We start from the raw sequence: 23433 nt of genomic DNA on the forward strand, positions 1-23433 counted from the left end.
CCCACTGGTGTCGGCCGGGGCAGCCGACATGCGCAACATGGCCGGTTAGCTCAGCTGGTTAGAGCGTGGTGCTAATAACGCCAAGGTCGCGGGTTCGATCCCCGTACGGGCCAGTCCGTCTCCTCTTTTTTGACCGTACCAGTCTCAAACTCCTTTTTCTCCCTACTGCCTAGATCTGGCGGGTGGAAATTGCTGCTGTCTTCATTTAAGCAGGTTACCGTGATGGCAAGTACCATACCCATTCCTCGTTAGTATAGTGGTGAGTATCCCCGCCTGTCACGCGGGAGACCGGGGTTCGATTCCCCGACGGGGAGGCAATTGTTTTCTTTGTGCACCAAAGAAAACTCAGGAAAAAGGAATCCAAAGTCTTAAGTCTCCAGAGTCTCCAGAGTCTCCATGGAAATAAAGATGGAATTTTAAAAAGAGATCTACAAAAAAAGAAGCCATAAAGTCGTTGCACAGAGAGAACCCACACTTATCCTACCTCAGTTTCCTGAAGGTTTAAGCTGAAAAACTCTGTAGATATCCCCAATCCATGGAGCGAATAGGCCGAAACCACATGCCGAAAGGAGCCCGCTGAGATTGGCCAGGGGAAACAAACGTCCGTACGGGAGATGCCCACGGACAGAGCCTTATCCAATGGATTCCTGACATTAGTTTGCAGCACAGCATATACCAGAGTCAATAACTTGTAAAGTAGACGGTCAGCGACTGATTTCGTCACCTGGGACCCGTTTGCCCAAAGTCATGAGTTAGTTGCAGCTGAAATGCGGACTGCAGCTTTCCCTCAATCACTGGCGCTACAACAAGGCCCCGTGTAGCCCATGCCTAAGGCCTATGGCTTTTAGATTGCAAACTCTTCCAGGTGCCGTGTTATTTCCTATACTTTCTGATTCCTTCTCTTGTGGAATAAAGTTTCGAATACAGTTCCCAGTTCACAGTCAGCCCTAGCACTCGTGATGTCGCCTCTGACAAGGACAGAGAAAGAGACACCCTTCCCTTTCTCCACACTGCTATCAGTACCTATTCTAAGGACTGGGACACATGTGAGATCCCCACTGGTGTCGGCCGGGGCAGCCGACATGCGCAACATGGCCGGTTAGCTCAGCTGGTTAGAGCGTGGTGCTAATAACGCCAAGGTCGCGGGTTTGATCCCCGTACGGGCCAGTCCATCTCCTCTTTTTTGACCGTACCAGTCTTAAACTCCTTTTTCTCCCTACTGCCTAGATCTGGTGGGTGGAAATTGCTGCTGTCTTCATTTAAGCAGGTTACCGTGATGGCAAGCACCATACCCATTCCTCGTTAGTATAGTGGTGAGTATCCCCGCCTGTCACGCGGGAGACCGGGGTTCGATTCCCCGACGGGGAGGCAATTGTTTTCTTTGTGCACCAAAGAAAACTCAGGAAAAAGGAATCCAAAGTCTTAAGTCTCCAGAGTCTCCAGAGTCTCCATGGAAATAAAGATGGAATTTTAAAAAGAGATCTACAAAAAAAGAAGCCATTAAGTCGTTGCACAGAGAGAACCCACACTTATCCTACCTCAGTTTCCTGAAGGTTTAAGCTGAAAAACTCTGTAGATTGGCCAGGGGAAACAAACGTCCGTACGGGAGATGTCCACGGACAGAGCCTTATTTAATGGATTCCTGACATTAGTTTGCAGCATAGCATAACGTAGACGTTCAGCGACTGATTTTGTCACCTGGGACCCTTTTTCCCAAAGTCATGAGTTAGAAAACTAAGGAAAAAGGAGGTAAAATCCTAGAGGGAGTGTAAGGAACCTTAAAGGTAGAAAGAAACCAAAGTCTTAAGTCTCCAGAGACTCCATGGAAATAAAGATGGAAATTTAAAAAGAGATCTACAAAAAAAGAAGCCATTAGGTTGTTGCACCGAGAGAACCCACACTTATCCTACCTCAGTTTCCTTAAGGTTTAAGCTGAAAAACTCTGTAGATATCCCCAATCCATGGAGCGAATAGGCCGAAACCACATGCCGAAAGGAGCCCGCTGAGATTGGCCAGGGGAAACAAACGTCCGTACGGGAGATGCCCACGGCCAGAGCCTTATCCAATGGATTCCTGACATTAGTTTGCAGCACAGCATATACCAGAGTAAATAACTTGTAAAGTAGACGGTCAGCGACTGATTTCGTCACCTGGGACCTGTGTGCCCAAAGTCATGAGTTAGTTGCAGCTGAAATGCGGACTGCAGCTTTCCCTCAATCACTGGCGCTACAACAAGGCCCCGTGTAGCCCATGCCTAAGGCCTATGGCTTTTAGATTGCAAACTCTTCCAGGTGCCGTGTTATTTCCTATACTTTCTGATTCCTTCTCTTGTGGAATAAAGTTTCGAATACAGTTCCCAGTTCACAGTCAGCCCTAGCACTCGTGATGTCGCCTCTGACAAGGACAGAGAAAGAGACACCCTTCCCTTTCTCCACACTGCTATCAGTACCTATTCTAAGGACTGGGACACATGTGAGATCCCCACTGGTGTCGGCCGGGGCAGCCAACATGCGCAACATGGCCGGTTAGCTCAGCTGGTTAGAGCGTGGTGCTAATAACGCCAAGGTCGCGGGTTCGATCCCCGTACGGGCCAGTCCGTCTCCTCTTTTTTGACCGTACCAGTCTCAAACTCCTTTTTCTCCCTACTGCCTAGATCTGGTGGGTGGAAATTGCTGCTGTCTTCATTTAAGCAGGTTACCGTGATGACAAGCACCATACCCATTCCTCGTTAGTATAGTGGTGAGTATCCCCGCCTGTCACGCAGGAGACCGGGGTTCGATTCCCCGACGGGGAGGCAATTGTTTTCTTTGTGCACCAAAGAAAACTCAGGAAAAAGGAATCCAAAGTCTTAAGTCTCCAGAGTCTCCAGAGTCTCCATGGAAATAAAGATGGAATTTTAAAAAGAGATCTACAAAAAAAGAAGCCATTAAGTCGTTGCACAGAGAGAACCCACACTTATCCTACCTCAGTTTCCTGAAGGTTTAAGCTGAAAAACTCTGTAGATATCCCCAATCCATGGAGCGAATAGGCCGAAACCACATGCCGAAAGGAGCCCGCTGAGATTGGCCAGGGGAAACAAACGTCCGTACGGGAGATGCCCACGGACAGAGCCTTATTTAATGGATTCCTGACATTAGTTTGCAGCAGAGCATAACGTAGACGTTCAGCGACTGATTTTGTCACCTGGGACCCTTTTTCCCAAAGTCATGAGTTAGAAAACTAAGGAAAAAGGAGGTAAAATCCTAGAGGGAGCGTAAGGAACCTTAAAGGTAGAAAGAAACCAAAGTCTTAAGTCTCCAGAGACTCCATGGAAATAAAGATGGAAATTTAAAAAGAGATCTACAAAAAAAGAAGCCATTAAGTTGTTGCACCGAGAGAACCCACACTTATCCTACCTCAGTTTCCTTAAGGTTTAAGCTGAAAAACTCTGTAGATATTCCCAATCCATGGAGCGAATAGGCCGAAACCACATGCCGAAAGGAGCCCGCTGAGATTGGCCAGGGGAAACAAACGTCCGTACGGGAGATGCCCACGGCCAGAGCCTTATCCAATGGATTCCTGACATTAGTTTGCAGAACAGCATATACCAGAGTCAATAACTTGTAAAGTAGACGGTCAGCGACTGATTTCGTCACCTGGGACCCGTTTGCCCAAAGTCATGAGTTAGTTGCAGCTGAAATGCGGACTGCAGCTTTCCCTCAATCACTGGCGCTACAACAAGGCCCCGTGTAGCCCATGCCTAAGGCCTATGGCTTTTAGATTGCAAACTCTTCCAGGTGCCGTGTTATTTCCTATACTTTCTGATTCCTTCTCTTGTGGAATAAAGTTTTGAATACAGTTCCCAGTTCACAGTCAGCCCTAGCACTCGTGATGTCGCCTCTGACAAGGACAGAGAAAGAGACACCCTTCCCATTCTCCACACTGCTATCAGTACCTATTCTAAGGACTGGGACACATGTGAGATCCCCACTGGTGTCGGCCGGGGCAGCCGACATGCGCAACATGGCCGGTTAGCTCAGCTGGTTAGAGCGTGGTGCTAATAACGCCAAGGTCGCGGGTTCGATCCCCGTACGGGCCAGTCCGTCTCCTCTTTTTTGACCGTACCAGTCTCAAACTCCTTTTTCTCCCTACTGCCTAGATCTGGTGGGTGGAAATTGCTGCTGTCTTCATTTAAGCAGGTTACCGTGATGGCAAGCACCATACCCATTCCTCGTTAGTATAGTGGTGAGTATCCCCGCCTGTCACGCGGGAGACCGGGGTTCGATTCCCCGGTGGGGAGGCAATTGTTTTCTTTGTGCACCAAAGAAAACTCAGGAAAAAGGAATCCAAAGTCTTAAGTCTCCAGAGTCTCCAGAGTCTCCATGGAAATAAAGATGGAATTTTAAAAAGAGATCTACAAAAAAAGAAGCCATTAAGTCGTTGCACAGAGAGAACCCACACTTATCCTACCTCAGTTTCCTGAAGGTTTAAGCTGAAAAACTCTGTAGATATCCCCAATCCATGGAGCGAATAGGCCGAAACCACATGCCGAAAGGAGCCCGCTGAGATTGGCCAGGGGAAACAAACGTCCGTACGGGAGATGCCCACGGACAGAGCCTTATTTAATGGATTCCTGACATTAGTTTGCAGCAGAGCATAACGTAGACGTTCAGCGACTGATTTTGTCACCTGGGACCCTTTTTCCCAAAGTCATGAGTTAGAAAACTAAGGAAAAAGGAGGTAAAATCCTAGAGGGAGCGTAAGGAACCTTAAAGGTAGAAAGAAACCAAAGTCTTAAGTCTCCAGAGTCTCCATGGAAATAAAGATGGAATTTTAAAAAGAGATCTACAAAAAAAGAAGCCATTAAGTTGTTGCACAGAGAGAACCCACACTTATCCTACCTCAGTTTCCTGAAGGTTTAAGCTGAAAAACTCTGTAGATATCCCCAATCCATGGAGCGAATAGGCCGAAACCACATGCCGAAAGGAGCCCGCTGAGATTGGCCAGGGGAAACAAACGTCCGTACGGGAGATGCCCACGGACAGAGCCTTATTTAATGGATTCCTGACATTAGTTTGCAGCAGAGCATAACGTAGACGTTCAGCGACTGATTTCGTCACCTGGGACCCTTTTTCCCAAAGTCATGAGTTAGAAAACTAAGGAAAAAGGAGGTAAAATCCTAGAGGGAGCGTAAGGAACCTTAAAGGTAGAAAGAAACCAAAGTCTTAAGTCTCCAGAGACTCCATGGAAATAAAGATGGAAATTTAAAAAGAGATCTACAAAAAAAGAAGCCATTAAGTTGTTGCACCGAGAGAACCCACACTTATCCTACCTCAGTTTCCTTAAGGTTTAAGCTGAAAAACTCTGTAGATATCCCCAATCCATGGAGCGAATAGGCCGAAACCACATGCCGAAAGGAGCCCGCTGAGATTGGCCAGGGGAAACAAACGTCCGTACGGGAGATGCCCACGGCCAGAGCCTTATCCAATGGATTCCTGACATTAGTTTGCAGCACAGCATATACCAGAGTCAATAACTTGTAAAGTAGACGGTCAGCGACTGATTTCGTCACCTGGGACCCGTTTGCCCAAAGTCATGAGTTAGTTGCAGCTGAAATGCGGACTGCAGCTTTCCCTCAATCACTGGCGCTACAACAAGGCCCCGTGTAGCCCATGCCTAAGGCCTATGGCTTTTAGATTGCAAACTCTTCCAGGTGCCGTGTTATTTCCTATACTTTCTGATTCCTTCTCTTGTGGAATAAAGTTTCGAATACAGTTCCCAGTTCACAGTCAGCCCTAGCACTCGTGATGTCGCCTCTGACAAGGACAGAGAAAGAGACACCCTTCCCTTTCTCCACACTGCTATCAGTACCTATTCTAAGGACTGGGACACATGTGAGATCCCCACTGGTGTCGGCCGGGGCAGCCGACATGCGCAACATGGCCGATTAGCTCAGCTGGTTAGAGCGTGGTGCTAATAACGCCAAGGTCGCGGGTTCGATCCCCGTACGGGCCAGTCCGTCTCCTCTTTTTTGACCGTACCAGTCTCAAACTCCTTTTTCTCCCTACTGCTTAGATCTGGTGGGTGGAAATTGCTGCTGTCTTCATTTAAGCAGGTTACCGTGATGGCAAGCACCATACCCATTCCTCATTAGTATAGTGGTGAGTATCCCCGCCTGTCACGCGGGAGACCGGGGTTCGATTCCCCGACGGGGAGGCAATTGTTTTCTTTGTGCACCAAAGAAAACTCAGGAAAAAGGAATCCAAAGTCTTAAGTCTCCAGAGTCTCCAGAGTCTCCATGGAAATTGGCCAGGCTGAGCCCGCTGAGATTGGCCAGGGGAAACAAACGTCCGTACGGGAGATGCCCACGGACAGAGCCTTATTTAATGGATTCCTGACATTAGTTTGCAGCAGAGCATAACGTAGACGTTCAGCGACTGATTTTGTCACCTGGGACCCTTTTTCCCAAAGTCATGAGTTAGAAAACTAAGGAAAAAGGAGGTAAAATCCTAGAGGGAGCGTAAGGAACCTTAAAGGTAGAAAGAAACCAAAGTCTTAAGTCTCCAGAGTCTCCATGGAAATAAAGATGGAATTTTAAAAAGAGATCTACAAAAAAAGAAGCCATTAAGTTGTTGCACAGAGAGAACCCACACTTATCCTACCTCAGTTTCCTGAAGGTTTAAGCTGAAAAACTCTGTAGATATCCCCAATCCATGGAGCGAATAGGCCGAAACCACATGCCGAAAGGAGCCCGCTGAGATTGGCCAGGGGAAACAAACGTCCGTACGGGAGATGCCCACGGACAGAGCCTTATTTAATGGATTCCTGACATTAGTTTGCAGCAGAGCATAACGTAGACGTTCAGCGACTGATTTTGTCACCTGGGACCCTTTTTCCCAAAGTCATGAGTTAGAAAACTAAGGAAAAAGGAGGTAAAATCCTAGAGGGAGCGTAAGGAACCTTAAAGGTAGAAAGAAACCAAAGTCTTAAGTCTCCAGAGACTCCATGGAAATAAAGATGGAAATTTAAAAAGAGATCTACAAAAAAAGAAGCCATTAAGTTGTTGCACCGAGAGAACCCACACTTATCCTACCTCAGTTTCCTTAAGGTTTAAGCTGAAAAACTCTGTAGATATCCCCAATCCATGGAGCGAATAGGCCGAAACCACATGCCGAAAGGAGCCCGCTGAGATTGGCCAGGGGAAACAAACGTCCGTACGGGAGATGCCCACGGCCAGAGCCTTATCCAATGGATTCCTGACATTAGTTTGCAGCACAGCATATACCAGAGTCAATAACTTGTAAAGTAGACGGTCAGCGACTGATTTCGTCACCTGGGACCCGTTTGCCCAAAGTCATGAGTTAGTTGCAGCTGAAATGCGGACTGCAGCTTTCCCTCAATCACTGGCGCTACAACAAGGCCCCGTGTAGCCCATGCCTAAGGCCTATGGCTTTTAGATTGCAAACTCTTCCAGGTGCCGTGTTATTTCCTATACTTTCTGATTCCTTCTCTTGTGGAATAAAGTTTCGAATACAGTTCCCAGTTCACAGTCAGCCCTAGCACTCGTGATGTCGCCTCTGACAAGGACAGAGAAAGAGACACCCTTCCCTTTCTCCACACTGCTATCAGTACCTATTCTAAGGACTGGGACACATGTGAGATCCCCACTGGTGTCGGCCGGGGCAGCCGACATGCGCAACATGGCCGATTAGCTCAGCTGGTTAGAGCGTGGTGCTAATAACGCCAAGGTCGCGGGTTCGATCCCCGTACGGGCCAGTCCGTCTCCTCTTTTTTGACCGTACCAGTCTCAAACTCCTTTTTCTCCCTACTGCTTAGATCTGGTGGGTGGAAATTGCTGCTGTCTTCATTTAAGCAGGTTACCGTGATGGCAAGCACCATACCCATTCCTCATTAGTATAGTGGTGAGTATCCCCGCCTGTCACGCGGGAGACCGGGGTTCGATTCCCCGACGGGGAGGCAATTGTTTTCTTTGTGCACCAAAGAAAACTCAGGAAAAAGGAATCCAAAGTCTTAAGTCTCCAGAGTCTCCAGAGTCTCCATGGAAATAAAGATGGAATTTTAAAAAGAGATCTACAAAAAAAGAAGCCATTAAGTCGTTGCACAGAGAGAACCCACACTTATCCTACCTCAGTTTCCTGAAGGTTTAAGCTGAAAAACTCTGTAGATATCCCCAATCCATGGAGCGAATAGGCCGAAACCACATGCCGAAAGGAGCCCGCTGAGATTGGCCAAGGGAAACAAACGTCCGTACGGGAGATGCCCACGGACAGAGCCTTATTTAATGGATTCCTGACATTAGTTTGCAGCAGAGCATAACGTAGACGTTCAGCGACTGATTTTGTCACCTGGGACCCTTTTTCCCAAAGTCATGAGTTAGAAAACTAAGGAAAAAGGAGGTAAAATCCTAGAGGGAGCGTAAGGAACCTTAAAGGTAGAAAGAAACCAAAGTCTTAAGTCTCCAGAGTCTCCATGGAAATAAAGATGGAATTTTAAAAAGAGATCTACAAAAAAAGAAGCCATTAAGTTGTTGCACAGAGAGAACCCACACTTATCCTACCTCAGTTTCCTGAAGGTTTAAGCTGAAAAACTCTGTAGATATCCCCAATCCATGGAGCGAATAGGCCGAAACCACATGCCGAAAGGAGCCCGCTGAGATTGGCCAGGGGAAACAAACGTCCGTACGGGAGATGCCCACGGACAGAGCCTTATTTAATGGATTCCTGACATTAGTTTGCAGCAGAGCATAACGTAGACGTTCAGCGACTGATTTTGTCACCTGGGACCCTTTTTCCCAAAGTCATGAGTTAGAAAACTAAGGAAAAAGGAGGTAAAATCCTAGAGGGAGCGTAAGGAACCTTAAAGGTAGAAAGAAACCAAAGTCTTAAGTCTCCAGAGACTCCATGGAAATAAAGATGGAAATTTAAAAAGAGATCTACAAAAAAAGAAGCCATTAAGTTGTTGCACCGAGAGAACCCACACTTATCCTACCTCAGTTTCCTTAAGGTTTAAGCTGAAAAACTCTGTAGATATCCCCAATCCATGGAGCGAATAGGCCGAAACCACATGCCGAAAGGAGCCCACTGAGATTGGCCAGGGGAAACAAACGTCCGTACGGGAGATGCCCACGGCCAGAGCCTTATCCAATGGATTCCTGACATTAGTTTGCAGCACAGCATATACCAGAGTCAATAACTTGTAAAGTAGACGGTCAGCGACTGATTTCGTCACCTGGGACCCGTTTGCCCAAAGTCATGAGTTAGTTGCAGCTGAAATGCGGACTGCAGCTTTCCCTCAATCACTGGCGCTACAACAAGGCCCCGTGTAGCCCATGCCTAAGGCCTATGGCTTTTAGATTGCAAACTCTTCCAGGTGCCGTGTTATTTCCTATACTTTCTGATTCCTTCTCTTGTGGAATAAAGTTTCGAATACAGTTCCCAGTTCACAGTCAGCCCTAGCACTCGTGATGTCGCCTCTGACAAGGACAGAGAAAGAGACACCCTTCCCTTTCTCCACACTGCTATCAGTACCTATTCTAAGGACTGGGACACATGTGAGATCCCCACTGGTGTCGGCCGGGGCAGCTGACATGCGCAACATGGCCGCTTAGCTCAGCTGGTTAGAGCGTGGTGCTAATAACGCCAAGGTCGCGGGTTCGATCCCCGTACGGGCCAGTCCGTCTCCTCTTTTTTGACCGTACCAGTCTCAAACTCCTTTTTCTCCCTACTGCCTAGATCTGGTGGGTGGAAATTGCTGCTGTCTTCATTTAAGCAGGTTACCGTGATGGCAAGCACCATACCCATTCCTCGTTGGTATAGTGGTGAGTATCCCCGCCTGTCACGCGGGAGACCGGGGTTCGATTCCCCGACGGGGAGGCAATTCTTTTCTTTGTGCACCAAAGAAAACTCAGGAAAAAGGAATCCAAAGTCTTAAGTCTCCAGAGTCTCCAGAGTCTCCATGGAAATAAAGATGGAATTTTAAAAAGAGATCTACAAAAAAAGAAGCCATTAAGTCGTTGCACAGAGAGAACCCACACTTATCTTACCTCAGTTTCCTGAAGGTTTAAGCTGAAAAACTCTGTAGATATCCCCAATCCATGGAGCGAATAGGCCGAAACCACATGCCGAAAGGAGCCCGCTGAGATTGGCCAGGGGAAACAAACGTCCGTACGGGAGATGCCCACGGACAGAGCCTTATTTAATGGATTCCTGACATTAGTTTGCAGCAGAGCATAACGTAGACGTTCAGCGACTGATTTTGTCACCTGGGACCCTTTTTCCCAAAGTCATGAGTTAGAAAACTAAGGAAAAAGGAGGTAAAATCCTAGAGGGAGCGTAAGGAACCTTAAAGGTAGAAAGAAACCAAAGTCTTAAGTCTCCAGAGACTCCATGGAAATAAAGATGGAAATTTAAAAAGAGATCTACAAAAAAAGAAGCCATTAAGTTGTTGCACCGAGAGAACCCACACTTATCCTACCTCAGTTTCCTTAAGGTTTAAGCTGAAAAACTCTGTAGATATCCCCAATCCATGGAGCGAATAGGCCGAAACCACATGCCGAAAGGAGCCCGCTGAGATTGGCCAGGGGAAACAAACGTCCGTACGGGAGATGCCCACGGCCAGAGCCTTATCCAATGGATTCCTGACATTAGTTTGCAGCACAGCATATACCAGAGTCAATAACTTGTAAAGTAGACGGTCAGCGACTGATTTCGTCACCTGGGACCCGTTTGCCCAAAGTCATGAGTTAGTTGCAGCTGAAATGCGGACTGCAGCTTTCCCTCAATCACTGGCGCTACAACAAGGCCCCGTGTAGCCCATGCCTAAGGCCTATGGCTTTTAGATTGCAAACTCTTCCAGGTGCCGTGTTATTTCCTATACTTTCTGATTCCTTCTCTTGTGGAATAAAGTTTCGAATACAGTTCCCAGTTCACAGTCAGCCCTAGCACTCGTGATGTCGCCTCTGACAAGGACAGAGAAAGAGACACCCTTCCCTTTCTCCACACTGCTATCAGTACCTATTCTAAGGACTGGGACACATGTGAGATCCCCACTGGTGTCGGCCGGGGCAGCCGACATGCGCAACATGGCCGGTTAGCTCAGCTGGTTAGAGCGTGGTGCTAATAACGCCAAGGTCGCGGGTTCGATCCCCGTACGGGCCAGTCCGTCTCCTCTTTTTTGACCGTACCAGTCTCAAACTCCTTTTTCTCCCTACTGCCTAGATCTGGTGGGTGGAAATTGCTGCTGTCTTCATTTAAGCAGGTTACCGTGATGGCAAGCACCATACCCATTCCTCGTTAGTATAGTGGTGAGTATCCCCGCCTGTCACGCGGGAGACCGGGGTTCGATTCCCCGACGGGGAGGCAATTGTTTTCTTTGTGCACCAAAGAAAACTCAGGAAAAAGGAATCCAAAGTCTTAAGTCTCCAGAGTCTCCAGAGTCTCCATGGAAATAAAGATGGAATTTTAAAAAGAGATCTACAAAAAAAGAAGCCATTAAGTCGTTGCACAGAGAGAACCCACACTTATCCTACCTCAGTTTCCTGAAGGTTTAAGCTGAAAAACTCTGTAGATATCCCCAATCCATGGAGCGAATAGGCCGAAACCACATGCCGAAAGGAGCCCGCTGAGATTGGCCAGGGGAAACAAACGTCCGTACGGGAGATGCCCACGGACAGAGCCTTATTTAATGGATTCCTGACATTAGTTTGCAGCAGAGCATAACGTAGACGTTCAGCGACTGATTTTGTCACCTGGGACCCTTTTTCCCAAAGTCATGAGTTAGAAAACTAAGGAAAAAGGAGGTAAAATCCTAGAGGGAGCGTAAGGAACCTTAAAGGTAGAAAGAAACCAAAGTCTTAAGTCTCCAGAGTCTCCATGGAAATAAAGATGGAATTTTAAAAAGAGATCTACAAAAAAAGAAGCCATTAAGTTGTTGCACAGAGAGAACCCACACTTATCCTACCTCAGTTTCCTGAAGGTTTAAGCTGAAAAACTCTGTAGATATCCCCAATCCATGGAGCGAATAGGCCGAAACCACATGCCGAAAGGAGCCCGCTGAGATTGGCCAGGGGAAACAAACGTCCGTACGGGAGATGCCCACGGACAGAGCCTTATTTAATGGATTCCTGACATTAGTTTGCAGCAGAGCATAACGTAGACGTTCAGCGACTGATTTTGTCACCTGGGACCCTTTTTCCCAAAGTCATGAGTTAGAAAACTAAGGAAAAAGGAGGTAAAATCCTAGAGGGAGCGTAAGGAACCTTAAAGGTAGAAAGAAACCAAAGTCTTAAGTCTCCAGAGTCTCCATGGAAATAAAGATGGAATTTTAAAAAGAGATCTACAAAAAAAGAAGCCATTAAGTTGTTGCACAGAGAGAACCCACACTTATCCTACCTCAGTTTCCTGAAGGTTTAAGCTGAAAAACTCTGTAGATATCCCCAATCCATGGAGCGAATAGGCCGAAACCACATGCCGAAAGGAGCCCGCTGAGATTGGCCAGGGGAAACAAACGTCCGTACGGGAGATGCCCACGGACAGAGCCTTATTTAATGGATTCCTGACATTAGTTTGCAGCAGAGCATAACGTAGACGTTCAGCGACTGATTTTGTCACCTGGGACCCTTTTTCCCAAAGTCATGAGTTAGAAAACTAAGGAAAAAGGAGGTAAAATCCTAGAGGGAGCGTAAGGAACCTTAAAGGTAGAAAGAAACCAAAGTCTTAAGTCTCCAGAGACTCCATGGAAATAAAGATGGAAATTTAAAAAGAGATCTACAAAAAAAGAAGCCATTAAGTTGTTGCACCGAGAGAACCCACACTTATCCTACCTCAGTTTCCTTAAGGTTTAAGCTGAAAAACTCTGTAGATATCCCCAATCCATGGAGCGAATAGGCCGAAACCACATGCCGAAAGGAGCCCACTGAGATTGGCCAGGGGAAACAAACGTCCGTACGGGAGATGCCCACGGCCAGAGCCTTATCCAATGGATTCTTGACATTAGTTTGCAGCACAGCATATACCAGAGTCAATAACTTGTAAAGTAGACGGTCAGCGACTGATTTCGTCACCTGGGACCCGTTTGCCCAAAGTCATGAGTTAGTTGCAGCTGAAATGCGGACTGCAGCTTTCCCTCAATCACTGGCGCTACAACAAGGCCCCGTGTAGCCCATGCCTAAGGCCTATGGCTTTTAGATTGCAAACTCTTCTAGGTGCCGTGTTATTTCCTATACTTTCTGATTCCTTCTCTTGTGGAATAAAGTTTCGAATACAGTTCCCAGTTCACAGTCAGCCCTAGCACTCGTGATGTCGCCTCTGACAAGGACAGAGAAAGAGACACCCTTCCCTTTCTCCACACTGCTATCAGTACCTATTCTAAGGACTGGGACACATGTGAGATCCCCACTGGTGTCGGCCGGGGCAGCCGACATGCGCAACATGGCCGGTTAGCTCAGCTGGTTAGAGCGTGGTGCTAATAACGCCAAGGTCGCGGGTTCGATCCCCGTACGGGCCAGTCCGTCTCCTCTTTTTTGACCGTACCAGTCTCAAACTCATTTTTCTCCCTACTGCCTAGATCTGGTGGGTGGAAATTGCTGCTGTCTTCATTTAAGCAGGTTACCGTGATGGCAAGCACCATACCCATTCCTCGTTAGTATAGTGGTGAGTATCCCCGCCTGTCACGCGGGAGACCGGGGTTCGATTCCCCGACGGGGAGGCAATTGTTTTCTTTGTGCACCAAAGAAAACAAAGGAATCCAAAGTCTTAAGTCTCCAGAGTCTCCAGAGTCTCCATGGAAATAAAGATGGAATTTTAAAAAGAGATCTACAAAAAAAGAAGCCATTAAGTCGTTGCACAGAGAGAACCCACACATATCCTACCTCAGTTTCCTGAAGGTTTAAGCTGAAAAACTCTGTAGATATCCCCAATCCATGGAGCGAATAGGCCGAAGCGACTGATTTTGTCACCTGGGACCCTTTTTCCCAAAGTCATGAGTTAGAAAACTAAGGAAAAAGGAGGTAAAATCCTAGAGGGAGCGTAAGGAACCTTAAAGGTAGAAAGAAACCAAAGTCTTAAGTCTCCAGAGACTCCATGGAAATAAAGATGGAAATTTAAAAAGAGATCTACAAAAAAAGAAGCCATTAAGTCGTTGCACAGAGAGAACCCACACTTATCCTACCTCAGTTTCCTGAAGGTTTAAGCTGAAAAACTCTGTAGATATCCCCAATCCATGGAGCGAATAGGCCGAAACCACATGCCGAAAGGAGCCCGCTGAGATTGGCCAGGGGAAACAAACGTCCGTACGGGAGATGCCCACGGACAGAGCCTTATTTAATGGATTCCTGACATTAGTTTGCAGCAGAGCATAACGTAGACGTTCAGCGACTGATTTTGTCACCTGGGACCCTTTTTCCCAAAGTCATGAGTTAGAAAACTAAGGAAAAAGGAGGTAAAATCCTAGAGGGAGCGTAAGGAACCTTAAAGGTAGAAAGAAACCAAAGTCTTAAGTCTCCAGAGACTCCATGGAAATAAAGATGGAAATTTAAAAAGAGATCTACAAAAAAAGAAGCCATTAAGTTGTTGCACCGAGAGAACCCACACTTATCCTACCTCAGTTTCCTTAAGGTTTAAGCTGAAAAACTCTGTAGATATCCCCAATCCATGGAGCGAATAGGCCGAAACCACATGCCGAAAGGAGCCCGCTGAGATTGGCCAGGGGAAACAAACGTCCGTACGGGAGATGCCCACGGCCAGAGCCTTATCCAATGGATTCCTGACATTAGTTTGCAGCACAGCATATACCAGAGTCAATAACTTGTAAAGTAGACGGTCAGCGACTGATTTCGTCACCTGGGACCCGTTTGCCCAAAGTCATGAGTTAGTTGCAGCTGAAATGCGGACTGCAGCTTTCCCTCAATCACTGGCGCTACAACAAGGCCCCGTGTAGCCCATGCCTAAGGCCTATGGCTTTTAGATTGCAAACTCTTCCAGGTGCCGTGTTATTTCCTATACTTTCTGATTCCTTCTCTTGTGGAATAAAGTTTCGAATACAGTTCCCAGTTCACAGTCAGCCCTAGCACTCGTGATGTCGCCTCTGACAAGGACAGAGAAAGAGACACCCTTCCCTTTCTCCACACTGCTATCAGTACCTATTCTAAGGACTGGGACACATGTGAGATCCCCACTGGTGTCGGCCGGGGCAGCCGACATGCGCAACATGGCCGGTTAGCTCAGCTGGTTAGAGCGTGGTGCTAATAACGCCAAGGTTGCGGGTTCGATCCCCGTACGGGCCAGTCCGTCTCCTCTTTTTTGACCGTACCAGTCTCAAACTCCTTTTTCTCCCTACTGCCTAGATCTGGTGGGTGGAAATTGCTGCTGTCTTCATTTAAGCAGGTTACCGTGATGGCAAGCACCATACCCATTCCTCGTTAGTATAGTGGTGAGTATCCCCGCCTGTCACGCGGGAGACCGGGGTTCGATTCCCCGACGGGGAGGCAATTGTTTTCTTTGTGCACCAAAGAAAACTCAGGAAAAAGGAATCCAAAGTCTTAAGTCTCCAGAGTCTCCAGAGTCTCCATGGAAATAAAGATGGAATTTTAAAAAGAGATCTACAAAAAAAGAAGCCATTAAGTCGATGCACCGAGAGAACCCACACTTATCCTACCTCAGTTTCCTGAAGGTTTAAGCTGAAAAACTCTGTAGATATCCCCAATCCATGGAGCGAATAGGCCGAAGCGACTGATTTTGTCACCTGGGACCCTTTTTCCCAAAGTCATGAGTTAGAAAACTAAGGAAAAAGGAGGTAAAATCCTAGAGGGAGCGTAAGGAACCTTAAAGGTAGAAAGAAACCAAAGTCTTAAGTCTCCAGAGACTCCATGGAAATAAAGATGGAAATTTAAAAAGAGATCTACAAAAAAAGAAGCCATTAAGTCGTTGCACAGAGAGAACCCACACTTATCCTACCTCAGTTTCCTGAAGGTTTAAGCTGAAAAACTCTGTAGATATCCCCAATCCATGGAGCGAATAGGCCGAAACCACATGCCGAAAGGAGCCCGCTGAGATTGGCCAGGGGAAACAAACGTCCGTACGGGAGATGCCCACGGACAGAGCCTTATTTAATGGATTCCTGACATTAGTTTGCAGCAGAGCATAACGTAGACGTTCAGCGACTGATTTTGTCACCTGGGACCCTTTTTCCCAAAGTCATGAGTTAGAAAACTAAGGAAAAAGGAGGTAAAATCCTAGAGGGAGCGTAAGGAACCTTAAAGGTAGAAAGAAACCAAAGTCTTAAGTCTCCAGAGACTCCATGGAAATAAAGATGGAAATTTAAAAAGAGATCTACAAAAAAAGAAGCCATTAAGTTGTTGCACCGAGAGAACCCACACTTATCCTACCTCAGTTTCCTTAAGGTTTAAGCTGAAAAACTCTGTAGATATCCCCAATCCATGGAGCGAATAGGCCGAAACCACATGCCGAAAGGAGCCCGCTGAGATTGGCCAGGGGAAACAAACGTCCGTACGGGAGATGCCCACGGCCAGAGCCTTATCCAATGGATTCCTGACATTAGTTTGCAGCACAGCATATACCAGAGTCAATAACTTGTAAAGTAGACGGTCAGCGACTGATTTCGTCACCTGGGACCCGTTTGCCCAAAGTCATGAGTTAGTTGCAGCTGAAATGCGGACTGCAGCTTTCCCTCAATCACTGGCGCTACAACAAGGCCCCGTGTAGCCCATGCCTAAGGCCTATGGCTTTTAGATTGCAAACTCTTCCAGGTGCCGTGTTATTTCCTATACTTTCTGATTCCTTCTCTTGTGGAATAAAGTTTCGAATACAGTTCCCAGTTCACAGTCAGCCCTAGCACTCGTGATGTCGCCTCTGACAAGGACAGAGAAAGAGACACCCTTCCCTTTCTCCACACTGCTATCAGTACCTATTCTAAGGACTGGGACACATGTGAGATCCCCACTGGTGTCGGCCGGGGCAGCCGACATGCGCAACATGGCCGGTTAGCTCAGCTGGTTAGAGCGTGGTGCTAATAACGCCAAGGTTGCGGGTTCGATCCCCGTACGGGCCAGTCCGTCTCCTCTTTTTTGACCGTACCAGTCTCAAACTCCTTTTTCTCCCTACTGCCTAGATCTGGTGGGTGGAAATTGCTGCTGTCTTCATTTAAGCAGGTTACCGTGATGGCAAGCACCATACCCATTCCTCGTTAGTATAGTGGTGAGTATCCCCGCCTGTCACGCGGGAGACCGGGGTTCGATTCCCCGACGGGGAGGCAATTGTTTTCTTTGTGCACCAAAGAAAACTCAGGAAAAAGGAATCCAAAGTCTTAAGTCTCCAGAGTCTCCAGAGTCTCCATGGAAATAAAGATGGAATTTTAAAAAGAGATCTACAAAAAAAGAAGCCATTAAGTCGATGCACCGAGAGAACCCACACTTATCCTACCTCAGTTTCCTGAAGGTTTAAGCTGAAAAACTCTGTAGATATCCCCAATCCATGGAGCGAATAGGCCGAAACCACATGCCGAAAGGAGCCCGCTGAGATTGGCCAGGGGAAACAAACGTCCGTACGGGAGATGCCCACGGACAGAGCCTTATTTAATGGATTCCTGATATTAGTTTGCAGCACAGCATATACCAGAGTCAATAACTTGTAAAGTAGACGGTCAGCGACTGATTTCGTCACCTGGGACCCGTTTGCCCAAAGTCATGAGTTAGTTGCAGCTGAAATGCGGACTGCAGCTTTCCCTCAATCACTGGCGCTACAACAAGGCCCCGTGTAGCCCATGCCTAAGGCCTATGGCTTTTAGATTGCAAACTCTTCCAGGTGCCGTGTTATTTCCTATACTTTCTGATTCCTTCTCTTGTGGAATAAAGTTTCGAATACAGTTCCCAGTTCACAGTCAGCCCTAGCACTCGTGATGTCGCCTCTGACAAGGACAGAGAAAGAGACACCCTTCCCTTTCTCCACACTGCTATCAGTACCTATTCTAAGGACTGGGACACATGTGAGATCCCCACTGGTGTCGGCCGGGGCAGCCGACATGCGCAACATGGCCGGTTAGCTCAGCTGGTTAGAGCGTGGTGCTAATAACGCCAAGGTTGCGGGTTCGATCCCCGTACGGGCCAGTCCGTCTCCTCTTTTTTGACCGTACCAGTCTCAAACTCCTTTTTCTCCCTACTGCCTAGATCTGGTGGGTGGAAATTGCTGCTGTCTTCATTTAAGCAGGTTACCGTGATGGCAAGCACCATACCCATTCCTCGTTAGTATAGTGGTGAGTATCCCCGCCTGTCACGCGGGAGACCGGGGTTCGATTCCCCGACGGGGAGGCAATTGTTTTCTTTGTGCACCAAAGAAAACTCAGGAAAAAGGAATCCAAAGTCTTAAGTCTCCAGAGTCTCCAGAGTCTCCATGGAAATAAAGATGGAATTTTAAAAAGAGATCTACAAAAAAAGAAGCCATTAAGTCGATGCACCGAGAGAACCCACACTTATCCTACCTCAGTTTCCTGAAGGTTTAAGCTGAAAAACTCTGTAGATATCCCCAATCCATGGAGCGAATAGGCCGAAACCACATGCCGAAAGGAGCCCGCTGAGATTGGCCAGGGGAAACAAACGTCCGTACGGGAGATGCCCACGGACAGAGCCTTATTTAATGGATTCCTGATATTAGTTTGCAGCACAGCATATACCAGAGTCAATAACTTGTAAAGTAGACGGTCAGCGACTGATTTCGTCACCTGGGACCCGTTTGCCCAAAGTCATGAGTTAGTTGCAGCTGAAATGCGGACTGCAGCTTTCCCTCAATCACTGGCGCTACAACAAGGCCCCCTGTAGTCCATGCCTAAGGCCTATGGCTTTTAGATTGCAAACTCTTCCAGGTGCCGTGTTATTTCCTATACTTTCTGATTCCTTCTCTTGTGGAATAAAGTTTCGAATACAGTTCCCAGTTCACAGTCAGCCCTAGCACTTTTGATGTCGCCTCTGACAAGGACAGAGAAAGAGACACCCTTCCCTTTCTCCACACTGCTATCAGTACCTATTCTAAGGACTGGGACACATGTGAGATCCCCACTGGTGTCGGCCGGGGCAGCCGACATGCGCAACATGGCCGGTTAGCTCAGCTGGTTAGAGCGTGGTGCTAATAACGCCAAGGTCGCGGGTTCGATCCCCGTACGGGCCAGTCCGTCTCCTCTTTTTTGACCGTACCAGTCTCAAACTCCTTTTTCTCCCTACTGCCTAGATCTGGTGGGTGGAAATTGCTGCTGTCTTCATTTAAGCAGGTTACCGTGATGGCAAGCATCATACCCATTCCTCGTTAGTATAGTGGTGAGTATCCCCGCCTGTCACCGGGGTTCGATTCCCCGACGGGGAGGCAATTGTTTTCTTTGTGCACCAAAGAAAACTCAGGAAAAAGGAATCCAAAGTCTTAAGTCTCCAGAGTCTCCAGAGTCTCCATGGAAATAAAGATGGAATTTTAAAAAGAGATCTACAAAAAAAGAAGCCATTAAGTCGTTGCACAGAGAGAACCCACACTTATCCTACCTCAGTTTCCTGAAGGTTTAAGCTGAAAAACTCTGTAGATATCCCCAATCCATGGAGCGAATAGGCCGAAACCACATGCCGAAAGGAGCCCGCTGAGATTGGCCAGGGGAAACAAACGTCCGTACGGGAGATGCCCACGGACAGAGCCTTATTTAATGGATTCCTGACATTAGTTTGCAGCAGAGCATAACGTAGACGTTCAGCGACTGATTTTGTCACCTGGGACCCGTTTTCCCAAAGTCATGAGTTAGAAAACTAAGGAAAAAGGAGGTAAAATCCTAGAGAGAGCGTCAGGAACCTTAAAGGTAGAAAGAAACCAAAGTCTTAAGTCTCCAGAGACTCCATGGAAATAAAGATTGAAATTTAAAAAGAGATCTACAAAAAAAGAAGCCATTAAGTCGTTGCACCGAGAGAACCCACACTTATCCTACCTCAGTTTCCTTAAGGTTTAAGCTGAAAAACTCTGTAGATATCCCAATCCATTGAGCGAATAGGCCGAAACCACATGCCGAAAGGAGCCCGCTGAGATTGGCCAGGGGAAACAAACGTCCGTACGGGAGATGCCCACGGCCAGAGCCTTATCCAATGGATTCCTGACATTAGTTTGCAGCACAGCATATACCAGAGTCAATAACTTGTAAAGTAGACGGTCAGCGACTGATTTCGTCACCTGGGACCCGTTTGCCCAAAGTCATGAGTTAGTTGCAGCTGAAATGCGGACTGCAGCTTTCCCTCAATCACTGGCGCTACAACAAGGCCCCGTGTAGCCCATGCCTAAGGCCTATGGCTTTTAGATTGCAAACTCTTCCAGGTGCCGTGTTATTTCCTATACTTTCTGATTCCTTCTCTTGTGGAATAAAGTTTCGAATACAGTTCCCAGTTCACAGTCAGCCCTAGCACTCGTGATGTCGCCTCTGACAAGGACAGAGAAAGAGACACCCTTCCCTTTCTCCACACTGCTATCAGTACCTATTCTAAGGACTGGGACACATGTGAGATCCCCACTGGTGTCGGCCGGGGCAGCCGACATGCGCAACATGGCCGGTTAGCTCAGCTGGTTAGAGCGTGGTGCTAATAACGCCAAGGTCGCGGGTTCGATCCCCGTACGGGCCAGTCCGTCTCCTCTATTTTGACCGTACCAGTCTCAAACTCCTTTTTCTCCCTACTGCCTAGATCTGGTGGGTGGAAATTGCTGCTGTCTTCATTTAAGCAGGTTACCGTGATGGCAAGCACCATACCCATTCCTCGTTAGTATAGTGGTGAGTATCCCCGCCTGTCACGCGGGAGACCGGGGTTCGATTCCCCGACGGGGAGGCAATTGTTTTCTTTGTGCACCAAAGAAAACTCAGGAAAAAGGAATCCAAAGTCTTAAGTCTCCAGAGTCTCCAGAGTCTCCATGGAAATAAAGATGGAATTTTAAAAAGAGATCTACAAAAAAAGAAGCCATTAAGTCGTTGCACAGAGAGAACCCACACTTATCCTACCTCAGTTTCCTGAAGGTTTAAGCTGAAAAACTCTGTAGATATCCCCAATCCATGGAGCGAATAGGCCGAAACCACATGCCGAAAGGAGCCCGCTGAGATTGGCCAGGGGAAACAAACGTCCGTACGGGAGATGCCCACGGACAGAGCCTTATTTAATGGATTCCTGACATTAGTTTGCAGCAGAGCATAACGTAGACGTTCAGCGACTGATTTTGTCACCTGGGACCCGTTTTCCCAAAGTCATGAGTTAGAAAACTAAGGAAAAAGGAGGTAAAATCCTAGAGAGAGCGTCAGGAACCTTAAAGGTAGAAAGAAACCAAAGTCTTAAGTCTCCAGAGACTCCATGGAAATAAAGATGGAAATTTAAAAAGAGATCTACAAAAAAAGAAGCCATTAAGTCGTTGCACCGAGAGAACCCACACTTATCCTACCTCAGTTTCCTTAAGGTTTAAGTACCTATAGGTACTGCTATCAGTACCTATTCTAAGGACTGGGACACATGTGAGATCCCCACTGGTGTCGGCCGGGGCAGCCGACATGCGCAACATGGCCGGTTAGCTCAGCTGGTTAGAGCGTGGTGCTAATAACGCCAAGGTCGCGGGTCCGATCCCCGTACGGGCCAATCCGTCTCCTCTTTTTTGACCGTACCAATCTCAAACTCCTTTTTTCTCCCTACTGCCTAGATCTGGTGGGTGGAAATTGCTGCTGTCTTCATTTAAGCAGGTTACCGTGATGGCAAGCACCATACCCATTCCTCGTTAGTATAGTGGTGAGTATCCCCGCCTGTCACGCGGCAGACCAGGGTTTGATTCCCCGACGGGGAGGCAATTGTTTTCTTTGTGCACCAAAGAAAACTCAGGAAAAAGGAATCCAAAGTCTTAAGTCTCCAGAGTCTCCAGAGTCTCCATGGAAATAAAGATGGAATTTTAAAAAGAGATCTACAAAAAAAGAAGCCATTAAGTCGTTGCACAGAGAGAACCCACACTTATCCTTCCTCAGTTTCCTGAAGGTTTAAGCTGAAAAACTCTGTAGATATCCCCAATCCATGGAGCGAATAGGCCGAAACCACATGCCGAAAGGAGCCCGCTGAGATTGGCCAGGGGAAACAAACGTCCGTACGGGAGATGCCCACGGACAGAGCCTTATTTAATGGATTCCTGACATTAGTTTGCAGCAGAGCATAACGTAGACGTTCAGCGACTGATTTTGTCACCTGGGACCCTTTTTCCCAAAGTCATGAGTTAGAAAACTAAGGAAAAAGGAGGTAAAATCCTAGAGGGAGCGTAAGGAACCTTAAAGGTAGAAAGAAACCAAAGTCTTAAGTCTCCAGAGACTCCATGGAAATAAAGATGGAAATTTAAAAAGAGATCTACAAAAAAAGAAGCCATTAAGTTGTTGCACCGAGAGAACCCACACTTATCCTACCTCAGTTTCCTTAAGGTTTAAGCTGAAAAACTCTGTAGATATCCCCAATCCATGGAGCGAATAGGCCGAAAACACATGCCGAAAGGAGCCCGCTGAGATTGGCCAGGGGAAACAAACGTCCGTACGGGAGATGCCCACGGCCAGAGCCTTATCCAATGGATTCCTGACATTAGTTTGCAGCACAGCATATACCAGAGTCAATAACTTGTAAAGTAGACGGTCAGCGACTGATTTCGTCACCTGGGACCCGTTTGCCCAAAGTCATGAGTTAGTTGCAGCTGAAATGCGGACTGCAGCTTTCCCTCAATCACTGGCGCTACAACAAGGCCCCGTGTAGCCCATGCCTAAGGCCTATGGCTTTTAGATTGCAAACTCTTCCAGGTGCCGTGTTATTTCCTATACTTTCTGATTCCTTCTCTTGTGGAATAAAGTTTCGAATACAGTTCCCAGTTCACAGTCAGCCCTAGCACTCGTGATGTCGCCTCTGACAAGGACAGAGAAAGAGACACCCTTCCCTTTCTCCACACTGCTATCAGTACCTATTCTAAGGACTGGGACACATGTGAGATCCCCACTGGTGTCGGCCGGGGCAGCCGACATGCGCAACATGGCCGGTTAGCTCAGCTGGTTAGAGCGTGGTGCTAATAACGCCAAGGTTGCGGGTTCGATCCCCGTACGGGCCAGTCCGTCTCCTCTTTTTTGACCGTACCAGTCTCAAACTCCTTTTTCTCCCTACTGCCTAGATCTGGTGGGTGGAAATTGCTGCTGTCTTCATTTAAGCAGGTTACCGTGATGGCAAGCACCATACCCATTCCTCGTTAGTATAGTGGTGAGTATCCCCGCCTGTCACGCGGGAGACCGGGGTTCGATTCCCCGACGGGGAGGCAATTGTTTTCTTTGTGCACCAAAGAAAACTCAGGAAAAAGGAATCCAAAGTCTTAAGTCTCCAGAGTCTCCAGAGTCTCCATGGAAATAAAGATGGAATTTTAA

The 23433-nt window shown here is 47.4% G+C and overlaps 17 non-coding genes across 17 annotated transcripts; all 17 read left to right on the top strand.

Annotated features, from left to right (window-relative positions):
* Positions 1-39: 39 nt before the first annotated feature.
* On the top strand, positions 40-113 carry TRNAI-AAU (transfer RNA isoleucine (anticodon AAU)). The gene has a single exon. It is a non-coding gene; the product is annotated as a tRNA-Ile (tRNA).
* A 129-nt stretch (positions 114-242) lies between these two features.
* TRNAD-GUC (transfer RNA aspartic acid (anticodon GUC)) lies at positions 243-314 on the top strand. The gene has a single exon. It is a non-coding gene; the product is annotated as a tRNA-Asp (tRNA).
* Positions 315-1296: 982 nt separating this feature from the next.
* TRNAD-GUC (transfer RNA aspartic acid (anticodon GUC)) lies at positions 1297-1368 on the top strand. The gene has a single exon. It is a non-coding gene; the product is annotated as a tRNA-Asp (tRNA).
* Positions 1369-2519: 1151 nt separating this feature from the next.
* On the top strand, positions 2520-2593 carry TRNAI-AAU (transfer RNA isoleucine (anticodon AAU)). The gene has a single exon. It is a non-coding gene; the product is annotated as a tRNA-Ile (tRNA).
* A 1411-nt stretch (positions 2594-4004) lies between these two features.
* TRNAI-AAU (transfer RNA isoleucine (anticodon AAU)) lies at positions 4005-4078 on the top strand. The gene has a single exon. It is a non-coding gene; the product is annotated as a tRNA-Ile (tRNA).
* Positions 4079-9800: 5722 nt separating this feature from the next.
* Positions 9801-9872, top strand: TRNAD-GUC (transfer RNA aspartic acid (anticodon GUC)). Its single transcript has one exon. It is a non-coding gene; the product is annotated as a tRNA-Asp (tRNA).
* Positions 9873-11082: 1210 nt separating this feature from the next.
* Positions 11083-11156, top strand: TRNAI-AAU (transfer RNA isoleucine (anticodon AAU)). The gene has a single exon. It is a non-coding gene; the product is annotated as a tRNA-Ile (tRNA).
* A 129-nt stretch (positions 11157-11285) lies between these two features.
* TRNAD-GUC (transfer RNA aspartic acid (anticodon GUC)) lies at positions 11286-11357 on the top strand. The gene has a single exon. It is a non-coding gene; the product is annotated as a tRNA-Asp (tRNA).
* A 2072-nt stretch (positions 11358-13429) lies between these two features.
* On the top strand, positions 13430-13503 carry TRNAI-AAU (transfer RNA isoleucine (anticodon AAU)). The gene has a single exon. It is a non-coding gene; the product is annotated as a tRNA-Ile (tRNA).
* Positions 13504-13632: 129 nt separating this feature from the next.
* On the top strand, positions 13633-13704 carry TRNAD-GUC (transfer RNA aspartic acid (anticodon GUC)). Its single transcript has one exon. It is a non-coding gene; the product is annotated as a tRNA-Asp (tRNA).
* A 1705-nt stretch (positions 13705-15409) lies between these two features.
* On the top strand, positions 15410-15481 carry TRNAD-GUC (transfer RNA aspartic acid (anticodon GUC)). Its single transcript has one exon. It is a non-coding gene; the product is annotated as a tRNA-Asp (tRNA).
* Positions 15482-17193: 1712 nt separating this feature from the next.
* TRNAD-GUC (transfer RNA aspartic acid (anticodon GUC)) lies at positions 17194-17265 on the top strand. The gene has a single exon. It is a non-coding gene; the product is annotated as a tRNA-Asp (tRNA).
* A 982-nt stretch (positions 17266-18247) lies between these two features.
* TRNAD-GUC (transfer RNA aspartic acid (anticodon GUC)) lies at positions 18248-18319 on the top strand. The gene has a single exon. It is a non-coding gene; the product is annotated as a tRNA-Asp (tRNA).
* Positions 18320-19098: 779 nt separating this feature from the next.
* Positions 19099-19172, top strand: TRNAI-AAU (transfer RNA isoleucine (anticodon AAU)). Its single transcript has one exon. It is a non-coding gene; the product is annotated as a tRNA-Ile (tRNA).
* A 1401-nt stretch (positions 19173-20573) lies between these two features.
* On the top strand, positions 20574-20647 carry TRNAI-AAU (transfer RNA isoleucine (anticodon AAU)). The gene has a single exon. It is a non-coding gene; the product is annotated as a tRNA-Ile (tRNA).
* Positions 20648-20776: 129 nt separating this feature from the next.
* TRNAD-GUC (transfer RNA aspartic acid (anticodon GUC)) lies at positions 20777-20848 on the top strand. The gene has a single exon. It is a non-coding gene; the product is annotated as a tRNA-Asp (tRNA).
* A 2407-nt stretch (positions 20849-23255) lies between these two features.
* TRNAD-GUC (transfer RNA aspartic acid (anticodon GUC)) lies at positions 23256-23327 on the top strand. The gene has a single exon. It is a non-coding gene; the product is annotated as a tRNA-Asp (tRNA).
* The last annotated feature ends 106 nt before the right edge of the window (positions 23328-23433 follow it).

Source organism: Hyla sarda, chromosome 4, assembly GCF_029499605.1.
Source record: "Hyla sarda isolate aHylSar1 chromosome 4, aHylSar1.hap1, whole genome shotgun sequence".
Classification (NCBI taxonomy): Eukaryota; Metazoa; Chordata; class Amphibia; order Anura; family Hylidae; genus Hyla; species Hyla sarda.